This window comes from Merops nubicus, unplaced genomic scaffold (assembly GCF_000691845.1).
Source record: "Merops nubicus isolate BGI_N331 unplaced genomic scaffold, ASM69184v1 scaffold27521, whole genome shotgun sequence".
NCBI classification, from domain to species: domain Eukaryota; kingdom Metazoa; phylum Chordata; class Aves; order Coraciiformes; family Meropidae; genus Merops; species Merops nubicus.
Window position 1 is genome coordinate 1 of NW_008586664.1, and position 6,622 is coordinate 6,622.

General features: G+C 45.6%; 1 pseudogene; it reads right to left on the reverse strand.

Moving 5' to 3' along the window:
* Positions 1 to 4,414: 4,414 nt before the first annotated feature.
* LOC103781027 lies at positions 4,415 to 5,913 on the reverse strand (annotated as a pseudogene).
* Between the last annotated feature and the right edge of the window lie 709 nt (positions 5,914 to 6,622).

Below are 6,622 nucleotides of genomic sequence, written 5' to 3' on the forward strand. Positions count from 1 at the left end.
CGAGGCGTCGGTGTGGGTAGAAATACAAGTACTGGGCTAAGGTGCCTTCAAATACACCTGCTCGGCGCAGCTGAGCGCTTGTTTTCTTCAGCAGATCCGCAGGACTTTTATGGACAAATCCTCATCCCTTTCTAGATTTATTTTCTTTATTAAGTTTTACACTTTTCCTTTCATCTAATCAGTACAATTTTTTTTTTTTTTTTTCCTATCATGGTGCAGATAGGAAAGATGCTTTATTCCCTGCAGCAATAAAGAATAAACTTTAAAAAAAAAAAAAAGCCTTAAGGATTACAAGTGGAGCTTAAAACAGTGTCGGTGCCTCTGCTGCAGCATTTAAACACTGTTTAATAGCATTTAAGTGATATTCAGGAGCCCTTTGTTGTGTACATTATAGGAACCATCAATGAGGACAAAGGAATACACCTGGAAACTGCAACCCAAATGCAGTATTGAGGCACTGGTAATTAATAGAAACAGAGAAATTGTGCATGGCTGTGCATGAGCAGAACCCACGCCTTCCACGCACAGCAAAGTGGCTTTCAGTTATGTATCAAAAAGTTGCAAAAGTTTCTTGTAAAACAAACAATTCCAAATTACATTTTTTTTGAAAGTACCCTTAGTTGAGCATTCCCAATTATGAGCAATGTATTTATAAACTACAGCCATTCCCACTAACATCTCCTCGACACGTTATACACAACAAGCAGCTATTGGTGCAGAGTTCAACAGACTTCTGAAATGATCCTGCCCTATCTCATTAAAAGTCACTTGAAAAGAACTGAAGCTTGGGGCTCATCTTCCCTCTCACATCCTTATCAATATTTCAAGCTAGCATGCAGGAGGCCCAGCTGTGGTACCTTGGCATGAAACTATGTAAGTTCAACATCTGATGAGCATTTTAACTATAATACAACATGTATTTAAGCAGGTGTGATGATTTAGTGAGGCTTTTGGGAGGAAGGTAGCAGCCGGGCTAGTTAAAAGTTGTTTGATGGAAGACTTCATCAAGAAGGGAAACTCCTTAGACAGGCTGGTAATGGTGGGGCTCTCTGGTATGCTGGAGAGCTTGAGCCAGACCTCCCTGTTGCTCAATCTGGGCTCAAATCTCTTTCCTGCTTCCTTCGGTGTTGGCTAATCTGGAGGAGCAATGTTTTTTCTTTGTGCTTCAACAATGTCGAGTTCCCTTGATTTGGAAAGGTGGGAACCTCAAAAACAGGCACCTTTTTGCAAGACAGAGAAATGGTATCTCACCGCACTGTTGTCTATCTTAGTATTTATATTGCAACACCATCTGTCTCTTGCAACATGTTTGCTGTATGCATGTACCATAAAGAGCTGTTTGTTTGGTGGATGGATGTGGGAAGACCAGCGAGGTCGTGGTGTTGCCTCTATCCCTGTTGTCTCTTTGTGGTTAGTTCTGATTTTTCTCCTTAGAGGAGCTCATGTATCCCTCCTGCACAAGAGTGCAATGTCTCCTGTGGTGGTGCTTGCTTGTATTAGGAAAATGTTTGTAGGCCCTTAGTAGGGAGGAGCACTTTGTACTGTGGGCACTGAGCACAGAAGAGCTCCAGGTAGGAGAAAAGACTGCATGAGCCAGCAAGGTGGGGGCCAGAAGTCTGTGTGATCCTGGTGGCCACAGTCCTCCCTGACACCACATTGTAATATTTGTCTCCTTGGGACAAGAAGGAGTTTGGACAGTTTCCAGAAACCTCTAGCACTTTCCCTGTGGCACAGGAGGTCCCACCTGCAACCCCTAAATTGAGGAAGACCATGTGGCTTATGTGGAAAAGCTGCTTGGAGGTAGATGCAGTTTTCCAACACAGGAATAAAATAAAACCCAGCTGTCTCAAAATGGAAAGAATAAAGCCTTAAGTGCAATGCTCTTCTGTCCTAACTCAGAGCATTCAGCCCTATCTGCATGCCAGGGTGCTAAAACCAGTGGTATACCAGCAGAGCAGAGACAGTGTGGTGCTGGACCAGAGCTGGCCACTAGTCAGGTCCCTCCGGGTGTTTTTAGAGTGCCTACAAGAGCCACCTTCCAACTTCAGGAGAGGTGGGGGAAAGTATTTTGAAGCAATGATATACCACTTTTTTTTTTTTTTCAGTGTATGAGGTAATGAACATCTTTAGTGCTTAAAGGTGCTCCGAGGAGCTACAGGGCATATGTGAATGCCAATGTTTTATGGAAGGGGTGGTTTTACTGCCAGCAGACTTTGAAAAAAAAAAAAAAAATCCCTGCAGTTTATATTAATAAGACTGGATGTTATTGCATGTCAGGAGTTATTGTGATTTATAAAGTACTTCTTACTTGGTGTGTAATGAAAACACTTGGCTCTCAGTCCCAGCCACTAGCTGGAGATGATAGTAGCTTTATCTGCAATAGCCAACTTGACCTGGAACCTTCTATCATTTTTAATGATATTTTAGTGCTGCCTTTTGCTTTCACCTGAGCTTAGGGTAGCTTCAACTTTCCTAATGTGAATAAATACGAGAATCTTTTTTACAAAAAAAGGAATTTAAGAAAAAGGGAGATGGCAGCACTGCTTGGAATTAATGCCCCAAAGAGCCCTGTTCCATTAGTGTAGATCCTCATTGTGCAATCCTGTGGAGTTGGTCCTTTAATAACATGCTCTGCTTGCTTTTCCCAAGCCTCTCATTCAGAACTATTATTCTTCTGTTGAGAATTTGACATGTATTAAAGATGCCAAAAATATAACAGGGGGAAAGGGGTGGAGATGGGTGTGTGGAGATGGATGGATCCAGAGCTAAATAATTGTTCCCAAGTGTGTGTCTTTGAAAAACCACCCTGTATTTAACACCAAAAGTGTGTTACTACAAAATAGCTGTGAGTGGGGAAAAGACATTGAGTTCTCAGGACCAGAATAGATTATTCTTTGCCCCAAAAGCATGTGCATATATATGCATTTTACAGAGTAAGAGAGTTGACATGCACAGGGCTACCTTTGCTGTTCTTTGAATGATCAGGTGAGGTATGAGTTTAAGTTTGAAAACTGGGGATCACTAGCCTTGCAAAGTTTGGGTTGGCTCCTGAGATAATACCTGTCTCTGTTGGCTCCTGTCATGAAAACACAATCCAGTAAGAAACTTTCTATCTGTGCATCATCTTTACAACATGAACTATTTCAATAGAGCCCTAGTCTAGCATTAGAGCAAGTAGGAATTACTGGGAAGACAAAGAGTTCAGCAAAATCCTGAGTGGGGAGAGGTGCCAGAAATATCTCTAGCCCCAGTGCACACTAATACTGCACTGGCTCCATCCAACTGCAGGGGAAGTTTTATTTAAAAAAAAAAATTAAAAAAGGCAACTTGTTAATGCAATTTGCTGGTCTAAATGCAACAGGGCTTCTGCCCTCCCCTGGGAGCAGCAGGGGAAAAAACAGTGGTCCCCTTCTCCTGCAGAGCTGGCTGCACATGCTGCTACAGGTACAAGGGAAACCCTGTCCTGCTCTGGTGGCCTGCAAAAAGCCTGGCCCACCCAGCAGGGAGCCAGCAAAAAGCATCACACTTGGGTTACTTCTAAATTGGATGTTGGGAGTAAGTACAATATAAGTCTTTTCCAGGGGTAAGGAAAAGAGCTTCCCACCTGGGTGGCTGAAAATCTCATAAATACCAAGAAATGTAGTCATTTTTGGCAGCAAGGATAGGTGATGTCACCTGATCTGCTTTGGACCTCTTGTCCCTGAGCAGGGTTGGTTGGCCCCATCGGGCTCCACTTTGTGTGGAAAAAGCCCTTATCAGGTTCTTGCTGAATTTCCACTTCTACAAAACCCCATGAGCTATTTCACTGGCAGCTGCGACATGTGGTAGGGCCAAATCATGGAATGGCTTAGGTTGGAAGGGACCTGTGGTGGTTTAGCTGCAGGCGGGAGCCAGGCACCACATGGCCACTTGTTCACCCCCCAACCCCCCAACGGGAGGGAGAAAAATACAAACCCCGTGGGCTGAGATAGGAGAATTTACTAAAACAATGCAGGAGGAGCAGCAAACAGCAGCAGTAACAACATGTATAACAACATATAACAAATTGTACAAAGGAAAGAGATCACCTCACGGGCTCTGGGCAGCAAAACCACAGCTGTCCATGCCTGGCACCCCAAGCCCTGTGCCCAGCCTAGCCCCGCTGCCATGGGCACGGGCACGGGGTCAGCATGGCAGCGCATAACCCCTAGCTGGGCTGGCTACTGCCTACCTGTGGCTCCCACCTGACTACAGGTGAAAAACCAACCCTATCCTAGCTGAACCAGGACAGGACACTAGAGATCATCTAATCCAATCTCCCCACTATGGGCAGGGGTGCCTCTCAGCTGGACTAGGTTGCTCAAGGCTTCATTCAGCCTGGCCTTAAATACTTCCACAACCTCCCTGGGCAATCTATTCCAGAGTCTTGCAACCCTCAAACTCCACTGTTCCTACTTACAAACATGGCAGGGATCTTGGAAAAAAGTTCCATGTCTTGTACCATGCATCTGTCTTACTAGCAGCTTTTCCTTTTTACCTTGTGTACAGAATACAGATTCTTCTTGCTTTCACCTCTGGAATTGTCTGTGGACAGGGGAGAGGGTTGAGAGTTGCTTGAGTTATTCTTAGGAGGCCCATGAAGGGCTGTGCTTCCAAGGCAAGGCTTCTGAGCCATAGGAATCTCATCAATGGACTCGGTGGACTCAGGAGGCTCAGCAGCATTCAGAGGAAAAGCCAGCACTATGGCAAATGCTGCGGGAAGATGAGGAGGCAGCAGCTGTGTCTGGAAACTCTGAGTGGGGACCTGTAGAGGTGGGCCAAGGTCTAGTGCATGTTCTAGATCTGCTGTCTGTTGCAGAGGAAGAAGCTTTATGCATCTTTTTTCTTCTTTCTGTTGCTAAGTAGGGACTGCAAAGTGGAGAGTTGGGAGGTCAAGGGAGGAGCTCTTCTCAGGGTCAGCATCATCACTGTGGATGTAGAGCTTTGGAAAACTCCCTGAAGTCGCTGTTGAGAATACCTCTACTTGAATGCTAGAGTTACCTGGCAAAAAGTCTCACTTGGGAGGGACAAGATTCCAGTTGCTTGTCTGCCTTTTTCACCTCTTGCTGGGGACACTCCTGCAGGATGTACTTTTATGTAGTAAGTTTGTTCCACATGAGATAGATGTGAAAGGTCAGGAGGCTGCCCAGCAGGATCACGGTCGTTAGGCTCAGAAGAATAAGAATCCCAGACATGACCAAAATGGCAGGTGCCTGAGTCTCAACGGGAGCTGCAGGAAAAAAACAAACCAGCGGTCTGTGTGGTTCTTGAAAGCTTCAAAGTCCCAGTCAGAGCAAAGCCTCACGGGGTCAATGAAGAACTCCACGACGATATAGCAAGTGAGAAGCAGCAGAAGCCCAAGGCCCAGAATGGCAGAGAGCACGCTATTCAAAAAGAGCCAGTAGTTCCTCTCTCCCACGCAGTTATTGAGCCATTTGCAGTGATGTTCAAAGCCACATGCACACTCCTTGCAGGTTCCACAGTGCTTTGACTTGGCACTCACATCTGCATCACAGACATGGCAATGATGGTTTTCAGTGATATGTGCATGTTAGTTGCAACTGAAGGTGGCCAGAGGCCCTAGATAGTTGCTTCCCCCCACCATTGGCATCCGCAGGATCAATGGAGACTGCATTAAGATGAACAACCAAATGGTAGATAAAACACACTCCTGGACAGACATAGCCAGAGGGCAGCCGGTGGTGGGGCAGGAGGGGAACAGATTTCCAAAGCCAACCGGCACAAAGAAGAGGTACAGCAACCAGGCAACGATCTGGAAAAGGCGTGGAGGCCATCTCCAGCTGTTCCTTCAAGTGTGTTGGACCTGCTCCTTGGGAACAGCTTTGCCCAAATCCTCTGAAGCTGTCATGTTAGAGGTTTATTGCAGATACTCATCTTCTCTCTGCAGAGGTGGCTGCGAGTGGCCATGGCTCATCCTTTGGCAGCGACCTGGGGCCTCCCGGCTGAGGTGGCCACAGCAGCTCCCAGCACCTGCAGCATGGCCCAGGCTGCTTGACACATTGCCAACCAAGAAGCTGCAAAAACGTACGTGGAAGGAATAGCTACTAGATATATTGTCATTGTACTTGGCAATCCCTTCCTTTGGGTTGTGCTTATTATATAACTAAATGCACAACTAGGTGCAAGGCAGAAATATCATGTAAAAGGGAGATAAAGGTAAATACACCAAACTTCAGGCAATGAATGCTGTTCTCCTCTGAGACAGGAAGGTGCATCAGGTGTTGCGAAAATGGGGAAATAAAATCAGGCCTTGTGAGGCTGGCACTGAATATGTGACAGACACCAACTGGGAGACAAATAATAATTTATTTACAATAACATTTGCAGGTTCTTTGGAATTACCCATGACAGTTGAAAAGCTACGGGTATAACTGAAGGTTTATCGCTAGTAACAACACACTATACATACGCATGCGCACACACACAACAGTAACAACTTGCCGGCTGTAGGCCCAGCTGCCTGTCATATAGACAAGCCTGTCAAACAGAAATACAGGAGAACAAGACACAGTAAAGTCGTGACAAGAACTACAGATACACTCAGGGAAGCATAGCAATGCACCTGAGGAGAAAAATGTGAAAT